The sequence below is a fragment of the Culex quinquefasciatus genome, chromosome 2 (genome assembly GCF_015732765.1).
Source record: "Culex quinquefasciatus strain JHB chromosome 2, VPISU_Cqui_1.0_pri_paternal, whole genome shotgun sequence".
NCBI classification, from domain to species: Eukaryota; Metazoa; Arthropoda; class Insecta; order Diptera; family Culicidae; genus Culex; species Culex quinquefasciatus.
Genome location: NC_051862.1, coordinates 163,108,047 through 163,132,202, shown reverse-complemented (window position 1 = coordinate 163,132,202; position 24,156 = coordinate 163,108,047). Strand labels below are relative to the sequence as shown.

At 34.6% G+C, this 24,156-nt stretch overlaps 1 protein-coding gene across 3 annotated transcripts in view; it reads left to right on the top strand.

The window, feature by feature from the left end:
- LOC6037067 (insulin receptor substrate 1) overlaps positions 1-24,156 on the top strand; it is a 407,646-nt gene that overhangs the window by 8,546 nt on the left and 374,944 nt on the right. For all 3 annotated transcript variants that reach the window (XM_038252358.1, XM_038252360.1, XM_038252359.1), the window contains one exon: positions 15,921-16,373. The gene's annotated coding sequence lies outside the window, so the exon portion shown is untranslated. The remainder of the gene's footprint in view (positions 1-15,920; positions 16,374-24,156) is intronic.

Sequence of the window (24,156 nt, the reverse complement as noted above, 5' to 3'; positions counted from 1 at the left end):
CAACAAAAAAACCTTAGGATACCATTTCAGCTCATCGTTCGCTTCGTTAATCAGTAACTCACTTAACATCAATCATTTAAAACTCGTAAAACATCTCAATTTAAAAGTCAGACTGTAAAATTCTTCATTCTATAATTACAAATGATCTGAGTTCTATCTTTCCACAGCCGGCTGTCTAAGGTTAAACCATTTCATTTAAAATTTTACAACCGATAAACGGGATATGTCTCATCCGCAGCATCCGATTGCTTGCCTTGAGAATAATACATAATACCGTTCAACAAATACTATGATTTTGGGTCACATCATCATCTTCTATAATGAATCCTGACCAAACACCCTATCCTACTAACAAATTTTCAGGTTCCTGGCGCTTGTGGGGTGTAAGCACAGAGTAAATCAGCTGCCCTAGTAGCAACCTGCGCTAACTAACATTCCCGTCCCTTAAAATCGAGATCTACAAACTGACATGGCGGGCGCCGTTGGTGGCCAATGACTGTTACCTATTCGCAACTGATCTAGTTTAGGCAATTATGGTGTTTTATCTTTTCGGCGCATTCATACATGCTGTTGATAAGGGAAACACCACTTGATAGTCGAAGCCTGTGATCAGTAGTGCTGAAAGGATATTACGGTTCTGTTCAGCAACGGAGGGGCAACCATGGGTGGTCTCTCATGCTCATGCTCATGCTCAATTTTTTGAAGGAAACAGATATCTTATCAGCTAGAAACAATTTTAAATGCATTTTCTCGTGTTTTAAATTATATTTAGCACGTCTGAGATCGATCAAAAATATTTTCAATTTTTGTGGAATTCCAATGTACAGCACCGCAAAAAAATTTTTTTCGACGAAAAAAAAAATCTCTTCAACACTTGGATGATTGTAAAACAACTGGGCAGGACACTTTATTCATTCAAATGTTAATGCCATGGCTTGTTATTTCAATTTTCAAGAAAAGTGAAGATTCAAGTTCAAGTAAGTATTCAAGTATTTTTTTTATTTTTTTGCCCCAGAAAAAAATCAATTCTCGTAATCGTGAATTATGTTCACGAATGTTGGAATGTTGGAATGTTGGATTTTTTTCATGAGTACGGTACATTTGCACTAAAACGTGCATATCTCGGGTTAGTTTTCAAAAGGTCGTAAGCCCCAGTTGTCCAAAATTGAGTTTTCGGCACGGTTACACTCTTCTAACGCACTACTAACGATCTACTCGAGCAGAATTTCAAAAAAAATAAATTAAAACAAAAAAATCGCCCGCATATAAAAGGTCGAATGTGCTTTTCATATGGAGAAGTCACATACGTCCTTGGTGATGCAAGGTCGTAAGTACTGATAATTTCAAATATGTACTTACGCTCATAGAAAAAGTACGTAAGTTCAGGTTTAATTGCTTTATGATTATGCGCACATGAGTTTGTTTTTTCGAAAAAAATATTTTCAAAATTTAAACCAAGACTAACATTTTAATAGGGCGTAATATTGAATGATTGGCCCTTTTCAAATGTTAGTCCTGGTTTAAAAAAATTGAAAATATTTTTTTCGAAAAAATCGGAAAATTGTTTCATTTTTTATCATTGAATATCGGACCATTAGTTGCTCAGATATCGACATTAGAAAATGGTGTGTTGTTTGGGTGGGACTTAGAAAACATCAATTTTCCTGTTTTTAAACCTTTGCATGGCAATATCTCAGCAACTAAGGGTCGTATCAACAAAGTTCAAAAGTGCAAAATATAGAGAATTTTCTCAGCTTTACAAAAATATTTTTTTTCAAAAGTGGGCAAACATGTGCACTAATTAAAAAAAAAGAAAAACTGCGACTATTTTCAAAAAAGTCACCTAAAAATGGATTTAGCTTGAAAACGGTGCACTTTATCAAAATTTCACTAAAGTACTTTTTGAATGCAAATTTGATTTTACATCGAAAAATGAAGTTGAAAAATTTTAGCGATCAATTTTTGATTTTTTGAAAAAATCAGTATTAATTCAAAAATTTATAACTCGCTCAAAGATTTTTTGCACAACGTGGAAATTTCTGAAAAGTTGGCATTTGATGTCCTCTAAAACATATATATATAAAAAAAAATATAGTGTTTTTTGCAAATCAAGTTTTAGTGACAAAAAGTTAAATATCAAATCACCAACTTTTTTTTACCGTGTTTTATTTTTTTCCAGTGTAGTCCATATCCATACCTCAAACTTTGCTGAAGACACCAAATCGATCAAAAAATTCCTTCAAAAGATACAGATTTTTGAATTTTCATACATCATTTTTGTATGGCCAGCTGCCAAATTTGTATGGAAAATTATATGGACAAACTAATGATGCAAAAAGGCTTCTTTGGGCATACCGAAGGCACCAACAAAGTTTCAGTAGGATTAAAAAATACAAAAAAAATCGAATGACCGAAATCTGAGAGAACTGCTCATTTATCCATTTTGGTAAACCTCGTTGGATTAATGTACGACTCGTGCTAAAAAAAGTCTTTGTTTTCGCATAAACTACTACTATCAGTGCAATCCATTGTTCCTTTATTGTTCCAAAAAAACTTAAAAACTATTTATTATACCGAATTTCAGTGTCAATAAATGCAACATTTTAGAGTTTTAAAATACTTTAAAAATATTTATTCCAAAGTTTATAAACCTTACTAACATTTGAAAAGTGTTAACGACGTTTTAACATTTATAAATCTGGAGTTTTTTTTTGAAAAGGTCCAATAAACCAAATGTTCAGTTTTTGCTTTTTGGGTGTTTTTTAATACCCCTGACTCAAGGCGGTTTCAAAAACACCCAAAAAGCAAAAAACTGGAAATTTGGTTTATTGAACCTTTTTTTAAAAAAAAAAAAAACTCCAGAAATGGTTGAAGTCAATTTATTTTGTTTCACTATTTGTCATTTTTTTATCATGTTTTCCCAAATTAATTCCACCCTTCGCGGTGAATTACTCCCCTTCGGCTCCAATGTTTTGCTCGCCGCGTCGTACACCCGGAGGAAAATTCCAAGTGCGAGTGCGCGCGCCACGCGATACCGCGGAATCTCCGTGCACTAGTGTTGGTGGTGGAGGACTGTTTGGGTGCGGATGTTCCAGTGTATTGGTGCCACTGCTCGTTCACCACAACGCTAGTACTACTACCACTATTGACACTCTCTGTTTTGGGCTCCGCCAACCCAAACAACTCCAAAGGGGGGGGGGAGGCATTGGAACTCACCACCCACCGAAGAGAGAAGGTGGGTTGGGGGCATTCCAGGAATGTGACCACAAAAATACACACAATTAATGGCGCCCAACGAGAGGCTGTTATGCAAAACACGACGTAACGTTTGCAGAAAATGGAAAAGAAGTTTTTAAACAACACTGCACCCAGAGACGACGATTGGTGTTTGTTTACATATTGGCTACGGCTCGTTGATTGCGTTTTTGTTTGTGTTGTGGTTTGATGATTCTACAACGTAATTAATCCAGAGGAAGGGCTGGAGCAGAAGAAAGAGAAAAAATGGTAGATTGGAAATTAATAACCGTTTTATTTCTTCATATAGAATTTGCTAAAGAAGCATTAAACGACCCAAGAGTGCATAAATTTGCTCGTTTAAAGAAAAAAGGGAAGTGCAGTGCACCGAAGTGCATCGTAAATGCAGTTTTAGAGGATATTGGGGGAAACTTGGTCATATACTTTTGTAGTTTTGAAGGTTCGTCTTTTTTCTACAAAAACTTCAATTCTCTTCTCGTTATTTTTTCAAATATAATTTGCTAAGTTTTTTAAAAACACTTTCAGGTTGTTTTGAGTGTTAAAATTCCTATTTATTTCTATTCAGAACTTGTTTCTACTAACTTGGTAGAAATGGTAGAAGAAAAAAGACAGCAGATGAAAACCTACCCCACAGTGCGCGGGACAGCCAAGTGAAGCCCCATCAAAAAGCGCAAAATGCACCTCAAAGTCCCTCGGATCATCGTATAGCGTAAAACCATTCATAAATGCAATCCCCCACCCCCATCCCCACCTGCTCTACTTCAATTTGTGCAGTAGGGAGAGCTAATGAAAACGTTGCATGTTTCTGCCTCTCTCGCTGAGGGGCACCACTTATCAGTAACCGCCCCGCCGTCATCGTCATCGTCTGGGGGGGGCCAATGCAATGACGGCGACGACGGGACCATGTAATAGTAACTCACGGTTTGCTGCGACCGACGACGACGAAGGAGTACCTTTTGCCTGTGCTGGCTTACCTTTATTGCACATGCACCGATTAAACGATCTGGAACATTTTGTATACTTCAGCGAGTGCGGCTTGGGACGATGGTTTGAAAGTAAGTTGAGTGGAGATCTAAGTTGATTTTTATTTGTATCTTAGTTTTGAGTATTCTGAATCATAAATTAAAAAAAAATCCTTAAATCAATTTAAAAATGCGCGTTTGTTACTAAAAACGATGAAGAATAATTATTATTGAAAAATCTTATTTTTGGACTGTTTTAGACGAAATACCCTGGCGAAATTTTAGGTTTTAAAAGACTATTTATTTTATATGCGGGTTTTCAGAACCATGATAAAACCTGTAAGTTTAAAAATGTAACTAAGGATAAATTGCATCTTTTGAGCTATGGAAAAAGTTGGTACAATTGATTTGGCAGTGTTGCCAATTTTGCAAGATTATCATATTTTTATACGTGGAAAACAAGTGTAAAAAGTTCTTTGATGTTATTTTCGATTTCATTTTTGAATGTAAAATCACATCAACAATAAACTAGGTACGTTACATAATTGGCAGTGCAGCCATTTTTTTTTTTGTAAAAAATAATTGTTTCTAAACGTGGAAAAAAGTCGTTTTTTAAATGTAATTCTTTGATTTTTTGAAATCCCAAATCAAATTTATAATCAAAAAGTCAAAATCAAATTATTCGCTCTACAGCATTGCCTTGGCGTTCTCGATTGCGAGATTCCTACTCGAAACTAGGTGTCCGAAGGTTTGATTGTTGAGGCAATTGCAAACCTCTTTTTACACCTTAGCTTCCATCCACCCCGGGATTCGAATTGACGATCTTTGGATTGTGAGTCCAACTCCCTACCAGCGAATCCACCGAGGCAGGACCCAGGGAGACGACTCCTACACCTGGATTGACTCTAGGTTAGACCGGGGCCAACATTTACTTCCCGTCCGACGGAAGGCGTGGTCAGACTAATCTCGTCTCGAAAAATGCCAACGGGACCGTCTGGGATCGAACCCAAGCCGACTGGGTGAGAGGCAGCCACGCTTACCCTTCCACCACGGTCCCGGCCGAGAAGTACTTTACCGAAAATTTTGATATTGTGTAGAAGTCATGACCACTTCTGATTTTTTTTTAAACGATCGGAAAAGGCATTGAAGATACTAATAGTGAAGACCAAAAGTTGCTGAAGGAGGTATTCGACTGTGGCAAACAAACAAACAAACTCGCACTTTTATGTGTTTGACAAACTTTTTTGCGTCAAACTCGCAATTAAGACAAAATTTATGCAAGCTGACGTTTCTGCAAACAAATGTTTGCGAGCAAACAACGCAGACAAACTGGCAAACGGTCAAAAGGAGCGAGTTGGTTAGTTTGTTTGCCGTAGTCTAATAACTCCTTGAGATACACCAACAGTAGAGCAGCGCCATCTGGGCAAAAAAAGAACACGAACAGGTACTGAGCAATTCTCTGAGATTTCGGTCATTCGATTTTTTTTTGTATTTTTAAAACCGGCTGAAACTTTTTTGGTGCCTTCGGTATGCCCAAAGAAGCCATTTAGCATCATTAGTTTGTCCATGCAATTTTCCATACAAATTTGGCAGCTGGCCATACAAAAATGATATATGAAAATTCAAAAATCTGGATATTTTGAAGGATCTTTTTCTGATATGTTTTAGGGGTCAAATAACAACTTTTCAGAAATTTTCAGAGTGTGCAAAACATCTTTGACTGAGTTATGAGTTTTTTAATCAATACTGAATTTTTCAAAAAATCAAAATATTGGTCGCAAAAAATTGTCAACTTCATTTTTTGATTTTGTGATGTTTTTGCTATCAAAAAGTACTTTAGTGAAATTTTGATAAAGTGCACCGTTTTCTAGCTATAGTCTTTTATATGAAACTTTTTTGAAAATAGTCCCAGTTATTCTTTTTTTAAAAGCTGAGAAAATTCTCTACATTATGTTTTTTTAACTTAGTTGATACGACCTTTAGTTGCTGAGATATTGAAATGCAAAGATAAAAAAAACAGGAAAATTTATGTTTTCTAAGTTTGAGTGAGACTAACCCACCATTTTCTAACGTCGATATCTCAGCAACTAATCGTCCAATTTTGAATGTTAAAATATGAAGCATTCGTAAAATTATTCGATCTTTTCGAAAACAATATTTAAAAAAAAATTAAATCAAGACTAACATTTTAAATGGGCCAAACATTCAATATTACGTCCTTTTGTAATGTAAGTCTTGATTTTGAAAAATTGAAAATATTGTTTTAGAAAAGATCGGAAAATTTTACGAATATTTCATATTTTAACATTGAAAATCGGACTGAGTTGCTGAGATATCGGCGTTAGAAAAAGGTAGCTTGTTTGGGTGAGACTTAGAAAACAACAATTGTACTGCTTTTTAAGCCTTTCCATGACAATATCTCAGCAACTAAAGGTATCAACAAAGTTCAAAAAAGCAAAATATAGAGAATTTTCTCAGCTTTTCATTGCTTCAAAATGTTCAAAAGGTAACCGCGACAATTTAAAAAAAAGTTATTTCAAAATAGTTGTAACTAGAAAAAGGTGCACTTTATCAAAATTTCACTAAAGTACTTTTTGATAGCAAAGAAAGATTTTACATAAATAAATTTTTGAAAAAATCAGTATTGATTCAAAATTTATTACTCGGTAGAAACTTTTTTGCACATTCTGGAAATTTCGGAAAAGTTGGCATTTGATGTCCCATAAAACATATCAAAAAGTTATAAATAATGCAGGTAGTGTTTTTTTTTGCAAATCAAGATTAAGTGACAAAAAGTGAAATTAAAAATCATTTTTTTTAACCGTGTATCATTTTTTTCAGTGTAGTCCTAACTAAACTTACAACTTTGCCGAAGACACCAAATCGATCAAAAAATTCCTTCAAAAGATACATTTTTTTTTTGAATTTTCATATATGAGTAATTCTTTACCAACTCACACGAAATCGGGAAAAGTTGCCCCGACCTCTCTTCGATTTGCGTGAAACTTTATCCTAAGAGGTAACTTTTGTCCCTGATCACAAATTCGAGGTCCGTTTTTTGATATCTCGTGACGGAGGGGCGGTACAACCCCTTCAATTTTTGAACATGCGAAAAAAGAGGTGTATTTCAATAATTTGCAGCCTGAAACGGTGATTAAATAGAAATTTGGTGTCAAAGGGACTTTTATGTAAAATTAGACGCCCGATTTGATGGCGTACTCAGAATTCCAAAAAAACGTATTTTTCATCGAAAAAAAAACACTGAAAAAGTTTTAAAAACTCTGCCATTTTTCGTTACTCAACTGTTAAATTTTTTGGAACATGTCGTTTTATGGGAAATTTAATGTACTTTTCGAATCTACATTGATTCAGAAGGGTCATTTTTTCATTTAGAACAAAATTTTTCATTTTAGAATTTCGTGTTTTTTCTAACTTTGCAGGGTTATTTTTTAGAGTGTAACAATGTTGTACAAAGTTGTAGAGCAGACAATTACAAAAATTTTAATATGTAGACATAAGGTGTTTGCTTATAAACATCACGAGTTATCGCGATTTTACGGAAAAAAGTTTTGAAAAAGTTACTTTTTGCGTTTCTCTTTGTTTTGTCGTCTGTGTCTGTCGCGGATGCCGATGAACGGCCATGATCGACGACGACCAACTTTTTCAAATCTTTTTTTCGTAAAATCGCGATAACTCGTGATGTTTATAGAGCAATTCTCTACGAAATCGGTCTTTTTTCTTCAATTTTAATTTTTGTATTTTTTAATCCGGCTGAAACTTTTTTGGTGCCTTCGGTATGCCCAAAGAAGCCATTTTGCATCATTAGTTTGTCCATATAATTTTCCATACAAATTCGGCAGCTGTCCATACAAAAATGATGTATGAAAATTCAAAAATCTGTATCTTTTGAAGGAATTTTTGATCGATTTGGTGTCTTCGGCAAAGTTGTAGGTATGGATACGGACTACACTGGAAAAAATAATACACGGTAAAAAAATTTGGTGATTTTTTATTTAACTTTTATCACTAAAACTTGATTTACAAAAACACTATTTTTAATTTTTTTATTTTTGATATGTTTTAGAAGACATAAAATGCCAACTTTTCAGAAATTTCCAGGTTGTGCAAAAATCATTGACCGAGTTATGAATTTTTAATCAATACTGATTTTTCAAAAATCGAAATTTTGGTCGTAAAATTTTTCAACTTCATTTTTCGATGTAAAATCAAATTTGCAATCAAAAAGTACTTTACTAAAATTTTGATAAAGTGCACCGTTTTCAAGTTATAGCCATATTTAAGTGACTTTTTGAAAATAGTCGCAGTTTTCATTTTTAAATTAGTGCACATGTTTGCCCAGTTTTGAAAAAAATATTTTTGAAAAGCTGAGAAAATTCTCTATATTTTGCTTATTCGGACTATGTTGATACGACCTTTAGTTGCTGAGATATTGCAATGCAAAGGTTTAAAAACACGAAAATTGATGTTTTCTAAGTTTCACCCAAACAACCCACCATTTTCTATCGTCAATATCTCAGCAACTAATGGTCCGATTTTCAATGTTAATATATGAAACAATTGTGAAATTTTCCGATCTTTTCGAAAAAAATATTTTTGGAATTTTCAAATCAAGACAAACATTTTAAAAGGGCGTAATATTGAATGTTTGGCCTTTGTGAAATGTTAGTCTTGATTTGAAAATTACAAAAATATTTTTTTCGAAGAGATCGGAAAATTTCACAAATGTTTCATATATTAACATTGAAAATCGGACCATTAGTTGCTGAGATATTGACGATAGAAAATGGTGGGTTGTTTGGGTGAAACTTAGAAAACATCAATTTTCCTGTTTTTAAACCTTTGCATTGCAATATCTCAGCAACTAAAGGTCGTATCAACAAAGTCCAAATAAGCAAAATATAGAGAATTTTCTCAGCTTTTCAAAAATATTTTTCAAAACTGGGCAAACATGTGCACTAATTTAAAAATGAAAACTGCGACTATTTTCAAAAAGTCACTTAAATATGGCTATAACTTGAAAACGGTGCACTTTATCAAAATTTCAGTAAAGTACTTTTGATTGCAAATTTGATTTTACATCGAAAAATGAAGTTGAAAATTTTACGACCAAAATTTCGATTTTTGAAAAATCAGTATTGATTAAAAATTCATAACTCGGTCAGTGATTTTTGCACAACCTGAAATTTCTGAAAAGTTGGCATTTTATGCCTTCTAAAACATATCAAAAATAAAAAAATTAAAAATAGTGTTTTTTGTAAATCAAGTTTTAGTGATAAAAGTTAAATAAAAAATCACCAAATTTTTTTTACCGTGTATTATTTTTTTCCAGTGTAGTCCGTATCCATACCTACAACTTTGCCGAAGACACCAAATCGATCAAAAAATTCCTTCAAAAGATACAGATTTTTGAATTTTCATACGTCATTTTTGTATGGACAGCTGCCGAATTTGTATGGAAAATTATATGGACAAACTAATGATGCAAAATGGCTTCTTTGGGCATACCGAAGGCACCAAAAAAGTTTCAGTCGGATTAAAAAATACAAAAAAAATCGAATGACCGAAATCCTAGAGAACTGCTCTATAAGCAAACCCCTTATGTTTATATTTCATTTTTTTTTTGAAATTGTCTCCTCTAAAACTTTGTAGAACATTATTACACTCTAAAAAATATCCCTGCAAAGTTAGAAAAAACACGAAATTTTAAAATGAAAATTTTTGTTCTAAATGAAAAAATTAACCTTCTGGATCAATGTAGATTCGAAAAGTACATTAAATTTTTCTTTAAACGACATGTTCCAAAAAATTTTACAGTCACAGTACAGAGTAGCGGAAAATGGCAGAGTTTTTAAAACTTTTTCAGTGTTTTTTCGATGAAAAATACGTTTTTTTTTCGGAATTCTGAGTTCGCCATCAAATCGGGCGTCTAATTTTACATAAAAGTCCCTTTGACACCAAATTTCTATCTAATCACCGTTTCAGGCTGCAAATTATTAAAAACATCTCTTTTTCGCATGTTCAAAAATGGAAGGGGTTGTACCGCCCCTCCGTCACGAGATATCAAAAAAAGGAACTTGGATTCGTGATCAGGGACAAAAGCTACCCCTTAGGACAAAGTTTCACGCAAATCGAAGAGGGGTCCGGGCAACTGCTGTGTGAGTTGGCGGAGAATCACCCATATTATTTTTGTATGGACAGCTATCAAATTTGTATGGTAAAGTATATGATGCAAAATGGCTTCTTTGGGCATACCGAAGGTACCAAAAATGTTTCAGCCGGATTGAAAAATACAAAAATTAAAAAAAGACCGTTTACGTAGAGAATTATTCTGGTGAGGACAGCAGGAAAAATGTAAATCGTGTTGCATGCACATGTCGATACAAAAGATATCAAAGATATGAATTCTTCTTTAACCTAAACAAAAAAGGTTTAAAACTTTTCCAAAGCAATAAAAACAGAAACCACAGAGCAAGTAATAACAAAGAAAAAGTTTTTAACAGTATCATCTTCGCTCTCTAGCATCTCACCTACCACAAGTTCAACTAAGCAGTAATCTTTCGCTACAACTTACTTTACACCCACGTCCATATCTTTCATTTACGCATTTACTATAGTTACTACAACATTGTAGTGGCGGCACGTTACAACTCTTCGTGAACGCGCGCACACCTCCTCGTCACTGTAGGTTGGCAGAAAGATTGTAAACACGAACAGGTTCATCACACCCCTGCCAGCCACACAGGGAGAGTGCAGTTATTACCTACTTCCTGATGTGCATTCTTACCTCTTTAAAGGAGGTGTGCCGATGCGTACGCACGATGTGCGTAAATTGTACTTTTCTTTGTGCTTGGAGAAGGTATTGTGCACTGCGGCAAACTTTCCCAAAACAAAAAATGTTAATTTCTGAACATGGATTTCTCGTCCAGGATTTTGACCAATTTGCATAACATACTCAGCAGCCTCTCAATTGTCTTAATATCCAGTGCAGATAACTAATCGATACCTAATCCAGATCTAAAAATACTGGTCCAGCTCGCTTGAGTCCGCCTGGCAGATACAGAAGAGGACACAACACATTGCATTCATTAGCAGCAAGCCCGACTTGCTTTCGGGGTCCAGAGTCCAACGTGCAGTACGTTGGGCTAGGTCATGTGTGTAAATTCACCGTCGTCGTTCTGTTCTGCGCTGTGTGTACACTTGCTGAACCAAGCAAGGGAGGATGGAAGGGGGTTGGGTACCAACTCTACACACAACAAACATGCATATTGCATTTTGCAGTCTGTTGTAGTTTGTAGTAATAGGCCGAACGAAAAAAGAAGGGGGAGGGAGGTCGAGGAAGGTGGTGCAGACTGCAGCTAGACGTGCAGGTCGCCGCCGACGATGACGACGATGACTACGGCGTAGTAGTTTTCGTATTTATTTTTGTTTCATGTGCAGCAGCCGGCCACCCACCCACCACCAACTCACTCACCTCCGGCCGTAAAAAGCACTTTAGAAGGGGAAAAAAACACAGACGCGGGCGAGTCGTAGTCGTCGTCGAGAATGCACCGGAATGTGCATCGTACCGCAATGTATCGAAGAATCGTTGACCGCGCGCGTGTTGCGAAAAAAATAGCGACCAGAAAACGCAAACACCTTAATCGAATTAGGAGTTGTGTGTGTGATTGTGTCAGGGAGTGTTATTTTTGTTTCTGAAGAAACAGTTCTTTTTTTAATTTTTGAATATTTCAACAATTTACTAAGTTTAACTCAATTTTATTTAATATACAAACATAGGGATTGCAGTACAGATTATATTATTTAAAGTAAAATAAAAACTAAAATTAAAGTTTCATGCTTCATGCCTAGACGTTTTGTATCAAAAAAATGCTTTATAAATGGTCTCCGTCTATTTCCGATCTGTGGTCCTTAAAAAAATGTTAAAACCCAAATATGCCCAATTTGATTGAAAATGCATAAATCAACATAATAGCTTTTATTACATTTTTTTCCTTGGGTAAAAATAAGTATCTGTGTAAATTTTGAGCCTATTCGGTTAAGGTTAAGGGGTCGCTTTTTATCGTTGAAGTTTATATGGGGAAAATAGCAAAAATGTATGCAAAAAACATCGTTTCAGTATTTTTCTGCTAGGTGGCGCGGGTCTCGCCCAAAATTGTCCAAGTGTGAGACTCTTGCAGGAAATTCAATTCTCTATAACTTTGTCAAAGAGTGCAATACGATCCGAGTTAAACTCACGAGGATCAACTCGGATCTTCTTGACCGTTCGATAAAGTTGTAGGAATTTAAATTCCTACAAGAATCTCACATTTGAACAAATTTGGGTGAGACCTGCGCCAAAATCCTGCCAATTAAAATCAAGCTTGATTTTAATTGGCAGGATTTTGGCGCAGGTCTCACCCAAATTTGTTCAAATGTGAGATTCTTGTAGGAATTTAAATTCCTACAACTTTGTCTTGCAAGACTAACATTTCAAGCGGGCCAAACATTCAATATTACGCCCTTTTGAAATGTTAGTCTTGATTTAAAATGTTTGAAAATATTGTTTTCGAAAAGATCGGAAAATTTCACGAATGTTTCCTATTTTAACATTGTAAATCGGACCATTAGTTGCTAGATATCGACATTAGAAAATGGTGGGTTGTTTGGGTGAGACTTAAAAAACATCAATTTTCCTGTTTTTTAACCTTTGCATGGCAATATCTCAGCAACTAAGGGTCGTATTAACAAAGTTCAATAAAGCAAAATATAGAGAATTTTCTCAGCTTTTCAAAAATATTTTTTTCAAAGGTGGGCAAACATGTGCACTAATTTAAAGAAAATAATTAAAAACTGCGACTATTTTCAAAAAAGTTACCTGAAAATGGCTATAACTTGGAAACGGTGCACTTTATTATAAATTCACTAAAGTACTTTTTGATTGCAAACCCAATTTTACATCGAAAACTGAAGTTGAATAAATTTTGCGACCAATATTTCGATTTTTTGAAAAAATCTATGCTGAGTCAAAAAAAGTCATAGCTCAGTCAAAGATTTTTTGCCCATTTTGGAAATTTCTGAAAAGTTGGTCCTCTAAAACATATAAAAAAAATAAAAGCAGTTTTTTTGCAAATTAAGTTTTAGTGACAAAAAGTGAAATTAAAAATCACCAAATTTTTTTATCCGTGTATAATTTTTTTTCAGTGTAGTCCATATCCATACCTACAACTTTGCCCAAGACACCAAATCGATCAAAAAAATCAGCTAAATTTAAAAAGTCTCTTTAGCAGCATCCGAGCCTCCCCAAAAACCGCCCTACTCCAAGCGAAACATACTTGGGGACACCGTGGAGATTTTCCCTTGTCCCCTTTGAAAAAATGGAGCATCATCATTTCCCGTCTTCCGTACCCAATCCTTGTCCCTGCTGCGCGGTGGAGATGGGAGCGGCCGGCAATGGACGGCTGTCATGGTGGTGAGAATCTGGTTCAGGTGGAGTTGGTTTTATTTCCAATTCCAATTTCCATCATTTAACATGACGAAATCCAGTCTGCAATCCGCTAAAATCACCCGCGAAAATGTCAACTTTTTGTCGACAGACAGATTTTTTTTCGAAAACATCTGGACTGGTGTTAAACGTTTTTTTTTAAACTTTTTCCATCCAAATGTCTAAGCTATTGCTTGGAATTTTAATTACAATATATCTTTTTTAATTTCTGGGCTCCCTCCCCTACCTAGACGTTGAACAGAGTCGAGTGATATAAACTTCAAAAATATTTTGGAATGGCCTTAGATTAGATGATATGTATTATTTTTTTTTTCGAAAGAATACACAAAATCATAGATATTTAATTCTTGTTAAGTTAAATTGGAATAAATAATTAGAAATATCAATTTTTGCCGATATCCTTTTTCGGCAACTATTTGATCGATTTAGAAGGGAAATTATATAGAAATGACTAAACGAGTTGAAAAAAATGTATTCAGAAATGGACATTTCATTTACAGAAAAAAAAATTTTTTGTTAACTCCGACTTGGTAATTTTATATTTTATTAAAAAGTAGAGCTCTTTTCGCATGAGAAATTGATGGGGCTTTGTAAACTGCCTTTTGAAAGGTATTAAGAGCAGATGTTCAATTTGTTTGCTGGGGTAGAAGTTCTACATTTTTGATAAATTTTGATTTGCTTAAAAATATCTTAGTGAAATAAATTGTCCATGCTTCTCTATGGCTCAAAAGTTTGTTTGTGAAAATAATTAAATTCAAAAAAAAAAATTCTCAGATAAAAGCAGACATCAATCCTCTAAATTTGATTTAACTATACAGCAGTTCCATATGAAAGTTAAAGAAAAAAAAATAAAAGTGTTTCGATTTGGCTCAAAATTTTTCGACCCGTATTTTTTGTTTGGCCTTTAGGCTGGCCTAAACCGTGTTAGGGTGGTCCGAAAAATTGCCATTGTCGTCGATTTTCACAAAAACCACTTTAAAAAAAATCATAACTTCGCTCCTTTTCAACCGATTTTAGCTGTCTAAGGCGCAAATGAAAGATAAAAAGTTTGACTTCCAAGAAAAAATAATGTGGAGTTTCAAAAATCTAGCCTAATAGTCTGGGTACCAAAATTTTCGTAATTGAAATACGCATTTTTTGGTACCCAGACATGCCTATTTCCAAATTGCCAAATTGTCAACAAATCGATTTTTGGTCATATTTTGGGCATAAATGATAATTTTACATGGAAACCTAAAATATAGCCAAAAAACGATTTGTTGACACTTTGGCTCAATTCTGAGGGCAGATTCAGATTCATGCGGGCAAAATTACATGGAATAACATATATTTGGACAATTTTCGAATTTCGTTAGGGTGGTCCCATATGGTTTTCCTTTGAAAATTAGACTTTTTCAAATGAAGATATCTCGAGTTTAAAGAAAAACACCCCTGAGATTTTTTCACCGTTTGTAGTGCTAGATCTCCTCTTTTAAATGCAAGCTGGTGATTAAAATTTGGCTTGCGCCTTTTCGAGATATTTAAGTTTTAAATTTGCATCTTTTTAACCTTAAAATGGCTGTAACTTTTGACCCTTAAGTCCAAATTGACATGTCAAAATATGAAAATGTTTGTTTTTTAGAGCTCTAAAAGCGCACCCAATATCACTTTTCTCTAGAAGTTTACCCTGAATTGCCACGTTCAAAAAACTGATTTTAGAAGGTTTGCTCAGATGCTTTCTATAAATTTGGCGTAGATTACGAGATAAAATTTTGGTGTCTTCCACAAAGTTGCTTGAATTGGCCAGCCCAACAATTTTCTAGAAGACGAAAAAATTCCCAAAAATATTCCTGTAAAGTTAGATTTTCAAAATCACCCTAATCGTGAACCACCCTAATTTTCAACTAAACCAAAAGTTGCCCTTTTTCTATTTGCAACAATTCTTCTGAAGCTCCAAAACGTCACCATTTTTCGGAAAATCCATTTTCCACTTAATTTTGCTATCTAGACCACTGTGTACTGGTAACAACCAATTCAAATTTCATCCAATCAGGCCCAGTCAGCAATAAAACTGACTGCTGCCTGAAAACGTAAAAATATCGATTATTCTTTGGGCGCGAAAGGGTTGTTTATTGAAAAGGTTGTAGTTTTCGATATTCGATGCCGCTAACGTCAATTATGTTTTGTTATTTAACGCGATAATTTTTTTCTTTTCATTTCAGATTCTTCAGTAAAAGACATTGTAATCAGGAGTATTATTGGGAAATAAATCCGACTTGAAAATCGTGTTCATCCGTCAAAGCAGGGGAATGTGACCACAAAATTGAACAACAAAAAAAAATCATCACCAACAATTTCAACAACAGTAGTAAACGCAATTTGCCAACGTAGCAGCTCGATCAACCTCAAACAACGAAAATTCCTTGCAGTAGCGGTTAAGAAAGAGATAGAGTGTGTATATTTTCCGTAAGCTAGATTTATGTGAAGAAAGCATAAGTGTTAAGGGTGTAAAGTGTTTGTGAAAAAGTGTTCATAAGTTCAACGGGGAAAATAAAAAGTAAAAGTAGCTAAATTTACTTGTCGTTACAAATGTTACATGATTTGAGCTGAGAGCGTGGTAGCTGTTTGGTGGTGTTGACATTCAAAAGTTGGGCCAGCTCGAGAATACTTCAAAGGTAGGTCCAATCTCTTACTAAACTCTTTAAAGCCAGAACCTTAAAAGTTAAAGCCGTAATCCACTCCACGTCGTGTAAGAGCAAATCCCAAAGAAAGTCCCCGACAAACTGTTGCCGCGCGTTTTTTGCACCATTTTCATGATTTTCATTATCATCATTAGAGCGACGACGACGACGGGGACGATGTTTGCCTTGGCTCTAGAGAGATGGTAAAATCTACCTTTTCCTCACTTTAAAGTGAATCTAGCGGGAGAAATTTTCGCCCAACCAGTAGCAGCAAAAAAAAAGTCAGTCTAGCGTCGAGCAGGAGTCCCACAGCCGGCGGGCAAACGGAAAAGTTTCGGCAAGGAATCTACCGGGTTTTACCTGGCCACGACGGTCGCTCCTAAATTTAGTCGTTTGCTCTTACATAAATGTACACCCGAGGAACAGAAAAAAAACGTTGTGTGTAGAGAAACCGAGGCTATCACTACCATTCCGGTGGATGCCATTCTTGGAGAGCTTGATAAAATCTTCGCCCCCCTTTTCATACTCTCCCGGGATTAAAATTACTCTGATGAAGCGTAAAATTCTTTCGAGGAAGGATTTTCCGTCCTCGACCCTCCTCCTTCATAACCGACCAGGACGGTAGTGGAAAATAATGTTATTTAGTTATTTTCATTTTGGGCCATTTAGTGTTTGGTTTTTGTTGGGCGGTGGAGTAGATTAAAACATGCCTCCGGGTGGAATCGAGGTACCATAGAGGAGTAATTTGGGGAAATTTAACAAACTTTAACGATTTTCAAGGTATGGGTTGTCCCCTTTAATTTAACGTAATGATACGCATTATCGGGAAGGAAAGGCCCAGTTGGTGGCTCTGTAATTGAATGTTACCGCTGAGAATTGAAATCTGGTAAATTGGTGACTACAGAGGGCCAGTTGTTGCGTCGTGGTCCTCATAGAAGTAGGTTATTCAGTCATTTAGAATCTCAATGTGAATTCATCAGGAAACGTTTCTGAAACTTCATGATTACTTGTGAAAAAAAAAAAATCATATTTCAACTAAGAATTTCAAAAACACAAATGTACATATCTCGGGTTAGTTTTCAAAAGGTCGTAAGCGCCAGTTGTTCAAAATTTAGTTTTTGGCACGGTTGCACTCTTCTAACGCACTACTAACGATCTACTCGAGCAGAATTTCCCAAAAAATAATTTGAACAAAAATATCGCCAGCATATAAAAGGTCGAATGTGCTTTTCATACGGAGAAGTCACATACGTCCTTGGTGATGCAAGGTCGTAAGTACTGGTAATTTCAAAAATGTACTTACGCTCATAGGAAAAGGACGTAAGTTCCATAATAATTGCTTAATTATTATGGGCACATGAGTTTTTACGAAAAAAGATTAATATTTGTTATCCCGTTAAATACATTGCGCTGATTATATGACCTAGATGATGCGCGAAGAATATTTTCCAAATTGCCAGCCAGCAAAACGAAGTTTCAGTCGTTTATTCCGGCAGAGGCGGCTAGCTTCCCCCAAAATCATCATTTTGTGTGGCAGCCTGAATTAACACAAAATCAAGATGCAGAATATGTGCAGGAACGAGCGATAATGACCACATCCATCTTATCAGGCATAAACGCCCTCTGAAAACTCCAGGAACCCGAGTTCTCCAAGATCCCATGGACCACTGAAGAAAAGATAAACAAATCAGTGGTAATTCGTTGTTTTGTTCGTGCTCTCAGCTGGCGTATGAACCAACGCGAGAGAGAGAGAATAAAATCTGTCAGTTGGACTTTTCTCCTCTGCGATTTTTTCTCCCAATCAACACAAAACATCGACTGCTCTTTTGCGGGGGGTGTTGAAACGATGTTTAAAATAAGAATGTTTGATTTAAATGTGTTTTAATCACAAAACAAATAAATTTTGCCAATGGTCGTATTGTCATTCTTACTCAAAAAAAGTCCCATGTACAGGGACGTATGAAACAATTTGCTCATGTAAAAGGTCGAATCAACCTGGTGTTATAAAACAAGGCTAAAACACACATAAATTGCTAAATTTTTTCATTCACTTGATATGGCTACCATAGCTTATAGTCAAAGCAATAATTTTGACTAAAAATATGCCATTGAAACCCTCTTACATATTAATAAGAATTAAAATAATGGACAAAAACTTGTTCATCGTTTTCCTCCACTTGAGGGATTTGTCTCTAAGGACGTTTTGAAAACTAACCCGAGATATGCAAAAAAGTCGTTTTGTCAAAGTCATAGACCGGAATAATGATTGTCATCCATCAGGGGCGCCGACTCTGGAAGGAGGGGGGGGGGCACGGTACTCCCCTCCCCTCTAAATTAAGCTAATGGGGGTAACCCATACATTGTGCCCCCCCCCCCCCATCCAGAAATTATGGATGAAAAATATTCTTATTTTAAATGTCGAAAATAAAATTTCACAGAAATATTAAAAAATAATATTCAAAACATAACTGGTTTATTCATAAACACACATCAAATCTGTAAAAATCGTAAAATCCATTTTCAAAAGCATTTGCTGTTTTCGAAATCGATGACGTTTTTTGAACAAAATCGTTTACAATTTTCTGGATTTCGATACAATTATTAATACGAAAGTTGTCGTCAACATAGATTTTACGGATTCGCTCACAAGATTGCTATACGGTGATGGTGTTTCAAAAACGTAACCAAAGTACTTATTAGATAGCACCTATCAAGAAATAAACTTAGAAAAATATTTGCAACGGCCTTAGTGAAGGAATCATGCTTGGTTGGTTGAATTTGGCGGCAATGAACTGAAACACTTTTCCATATTAATTTTTTTATTGGTTTAAAGTTACAAAACTGCAGATAAATTTTCTATTTTGTTTGGCAAATTTGGAAAGTTAATTTGAAGTGCTTTCTAATGAATTTAAGACATAAATCGTTTCATAACCAATTTTAGCCAAAAAATACGATTGCTGAAAAAAAAATGAAGACTAACGCACCGTTTTTGTTAGAAATAAAAAAAATCAAATAGGATCTAAAACAATTCCAGATGATTACTAAAAACACGAGTACATCCCGAGCATGGGTAAATAACAAGGGAAATGCATAATAATACCTTTCTCTGGTATCAATCCCAAATTTTGGTATTCCTGGACCCTTGAAAATTTGTCTTAAGGATTATGCAAGAGCAAAATGTGGTATCACACCAATTTAAGGTATTGTTTTGATATTGCAAAATTGCAGAATTTGTCAATGGTCGAACACCACATTTTGGTATTCTTTTGGTATTTCAGTATTTTATCAAATTCCTCTGAAACTATGGGAAAATTTTGACCAATTTTGACAAAATAATTAATTTTGCGCTAAAATGAAGTCTCAAAGCGAATGCTTTCATTGAAACCCGGAAATTTCAAACTTGATTTTAAACATTTTTGATATACCCCCTACAGAAATGACTTGAAATTGTGGAGAATTTTCTAAGTCAGGATGGCACATTTTGGTATTATTTTGGTATTACAGTGTTTTATCAAATTCCTCTGAAACTATGGGAAAATTTTGACCAATTTGACAAAATAATTAATTTTGCGCTAAAATGAAGTCTCAAAGCGAATGCTTTCATTGAAACCCGGAAATTTCAAACTTGATTTTAAACATTTTTGATATACCCCCTACAGAAATGACTTGAAATTGTGGAAAATTTTCTAAGTCAGGATGGCACATTTTGGTATTATTTTGGTATTACAGTGTTTTATCAAATTCCTCTGAAACTATGGGAAAATTTTGACCAATTTTGACAAAATAATTAATTTTGCGCTAAAATGATGTCTCAAAGCGAATGCTATCATTGAAAACCGGAAATTTCAAACTTGATTTTAAACTTTTTTGATATACCCCTTACAGAAATGACTTGAAATTGTGGAAAAAAATTTAAGTCAGGATGGCACATTTTGGTATTAAAGTGTTTTATCAAATTCCTCTGAAACTATGGGAAAATTTTGACCAATTTTGACAAAATAATTAATTTTGCGCTAAAATGATGTCTCAAAGCAAATGCTTTCATTGAAAACCGGAAATTTCAAACCTGATTTTAAACATTTTTGATATACCCCCTACAGAAATGACTTGAAATTGTGGAAAAATTTCTAAGTCAGGATGGCACATTTTGGTATTGAAAGGTTTCATCAATTTTCTCTGAAACTATGGATTTTTTTTAAATTTTGGCGAGATAATTAATTTTGCGCTAAAATGACTTGAAACATAAAAATGTTAAAGCTGATTTTTTTTTTGTGATATACTCACTAATATTTTTTTCAAAAACGTTGAAATTTCTTTAAGTCGGGATAACCAAATACTTTGAAAAACGTGTCAATCAACAGATTATTGAATTTTGGTGAATTTCAATCCGGTTTCATTTTAATAATACTTATTTTTCAATCTTGTTATTTTTCAGAAACTTCAAGAACTTCAAACACAGGCCGTTCATCAATGACAAATGCATTCGGTGTGGTGAAGAATATCACTAAGAACAACATGGAATCATCATTTTTGAACATTGCTTGAATACCGAAACTTGGTATTGCCATGGTTTTATTTTGAGGTATTCCCGCGCCCTTGGAAAATCATATTTTGGTATTTCTGTGGTCTTTCACATACATGATTTTGGTATGATTTCATGGTATTTTACCATCTATTACTGGGCAACCAAGAGCACATTATGGTCGCTGGTATTTGAACAAGTAATACCAAAATTTGGTATTTTCATACCATTTTTAGTGCAGCAGTTGCAGTTAGTGAAAAAACGGAAATTATTCATATGCAACAGCCAAATCTACTCACCTGATGATTCCATGTTGTTATTAGTGATATTCTTCACCACACCGAATGCATTTGTCATTGATGAACGGCCTGTGTTTGAAGTTCTTGAAGTTTCTGAAAAATAACAAGATTGAAAAATAAGTATTATTAAAATGAAACCGGATTGAAATTCAACAAAATTCAATAATCTGTTGATTGACACGTTTTTCAAAGTATTTGGTTATCCCGACTTAAAGAAATTTCAACGTTTTTGAAAAAAATATTAGTGAGTATATCACAAAAAAAATCAGCTTTAACATTTTTATGTTTCAAGTCATTTTAGCGCAAAATTAATTATCTCGCCAAAATTTAAAAAAAAAAATCCATAGTTTCAGAGAAAATTGATGAAACCTTTCAATACCAAAATGTGCCATCCTGACTTAGAAATTTTTCCACAATTTCAAGTCATTCCTGTAGGGGGTATATCAAAAATGTTTAAAATCAAGTTTGAAATTTCCGGTTTTGAATGAAAGCATTCGCTTTGAGACATCATTTTAGCGCAAAATTAATTATTTTGTCAAAATTGGTCAAAATTTTCCCATAGTTTCAGAGGAATTTGATAAAACATTTAAATACCAAAATAATACCAAAATGTGCCATCCTGACTTAGAAAATTTTCCACAATTTCAAGTCATTTCTATAGGGGGTATATCAAAAATGTTTAAAATAAAGTTTGAAATTTCCGGTTTTGAATAAAAGCATTCGCTTTGAGACATGATTTTAGCGCAAAATTAATTATTTTGTCTAAACTGGTCAAAATTTTCTCATAGTTTCAGAGGAATTTGATAAAACACTGTAATACCAAAATAATACCAAAATGTGCCATCCTGACTTAGAAAATTTTCCACAATTTCAAGTCATTCCTGTAGGGGGTATATCAAAAATGTTTAAAATCAAGTTTGAAATTTCCGGTTTTGAATGAAAGCATTCGCTTTGAGACATCATTTTAGCGCAAAATTAATTATTTTGTCAAAATTGGTCAAAATTTTCCCATAGTTTCAGAGGAATTTGATAAAACATTTAAATACCAAAATAATACCAAAATGTGCCATCCTGACTTAGAAAATTTTCCACAATTTCAAGTCATTTCTATAGGGGGTATATCAAAAATGTTTAAAATAAAGTTTGAAATTTCCGGTTTTGAATAAAAGCATTCGCTTTGAGACATGATTTTAGCGCAAAATTAATTATTTTGTCAAAATTGGTCAAAATTTTCCCATAGTTTCAGAGGAATTTGAAAAAACACTTAAATACCAAAATGTGCCATCCTGACTTAGAAAATTTTCCACAATTTCAAGTCATTTCTGTAGGGGGTATATCAAAAATGTTTAAAATCAAGTTTGAAATTTCCGGTTTTGAATGAAAGCATTCGCTTTGAGACATCATTTTAGCGCAAAAATAATTATTTTGTCAAAATTGTTCAAAATTTTCCCATAGTTGCAGAGGAATTTGATAAAATACTGTAATACCAAAAGAATACCAAAATGTGGTGTTCGATCATTGACAAATTCTACAATTTTGCAATATCAAAACAATACCTTAAATTGGTATGATACCACATTTTGCTCTTGCATAATCCTTAAGACAAATTTTAAATGGTCCAGGAATACCAAAATTTGGTATTGATACCAGAGAAAGGTATTATTACGCATTTCCCTTGTTATTTACCCATGCTCGGGCTATCAGAACTATTGCAAAGTTATTGGGAAAAAAAGGATAAATAGAGAGAATTGGAAAATTAGACGGAATTCAGTTTTAGTCTTTTGCCTTCCAGACATACAAGAATTTCCCCAAAAAAACATTCTACATAGTTTGGAGTTAAATTATCTTTTCTATCCATCATTTATTCCAAATAATTATATCAAAATAAAATCATATCGTATCGTTAATTATTTTTGCATAAAGATGCAAATTAGTAAAATTCATGAAAGTTTCTCGTACTTTAACATTTAAACTCCTCGTCTACTCTTCGCTTTTGGGAATCAACCGTGCCCCCCAACATTTTGGACTATTCGCCAACTGTCATCCATAACCATTCATGGCAAATATTGAAAGTTTAACATGAAATTGCTGATAAAGATCCCATCGAATGATGAATAAATCGTTCTTTTTCGATATGTCTGAACAATGATGTTTTCGATTCTTGATCTGAAACAAGAAAATAAAAATCACAAAGTTGCTTTTAAGGTACCTTGCTTTGATTAAAGAATTGATAAATAAAGAAGATGATTTTTAAAATCGATATCGATTGAACTAATGTATTGAGATTAACAGGGAAATTTATGTTAATAACCAACACCTACAATAATGACACCAAATCGATCCGAAAACCCTTCCGTGACATGTGTCCACGCGGTATATGAATGGTCCCTAACAAGAAACTACACCAAAAACCTCACCCGTTCAGCAAAAAAACTCATCCAAATCTCAGCTAAAATGACCAGTACCGAATCCACCGCACCGTTAAACCCTACACTGCAAAACCATCATCATCCTATAATACCTACAACAACACTCCAGGCCGGCCGAGAGCCATCTTCTCATGAAACAACAACAGCAACGAGGACGGAGCATAACGGCACACAACGGGGTCGACCACAAAAAGGATATTTGGATTTCCGGTTTGACCAACCCCCCCTCCCGTTCAGAAACCACCCACCACCCCTTTTTTGTTTCTCTCTCTCCGTATATGTGTTTGTATATGTTTTTTTGTTGTCCAGGGTGGTGTGTACGCAAACTTTCGTAATTGAAAATAACGCTTATTAGTGCGGTGTTCTGCTCTCAGCCCGTATGTGTTTGTGTGTGGTTGATACAAACTAACGTTCGTGGTGGAGAAGGGACGGTCCTTAAGGGACGTACCGGCGTAAAGGGAAGTCATATTTTCTTCCGCCGGATGTAGGTGGAGTAGTAGTACGGATACTACTGGTTGGCTGCTGCG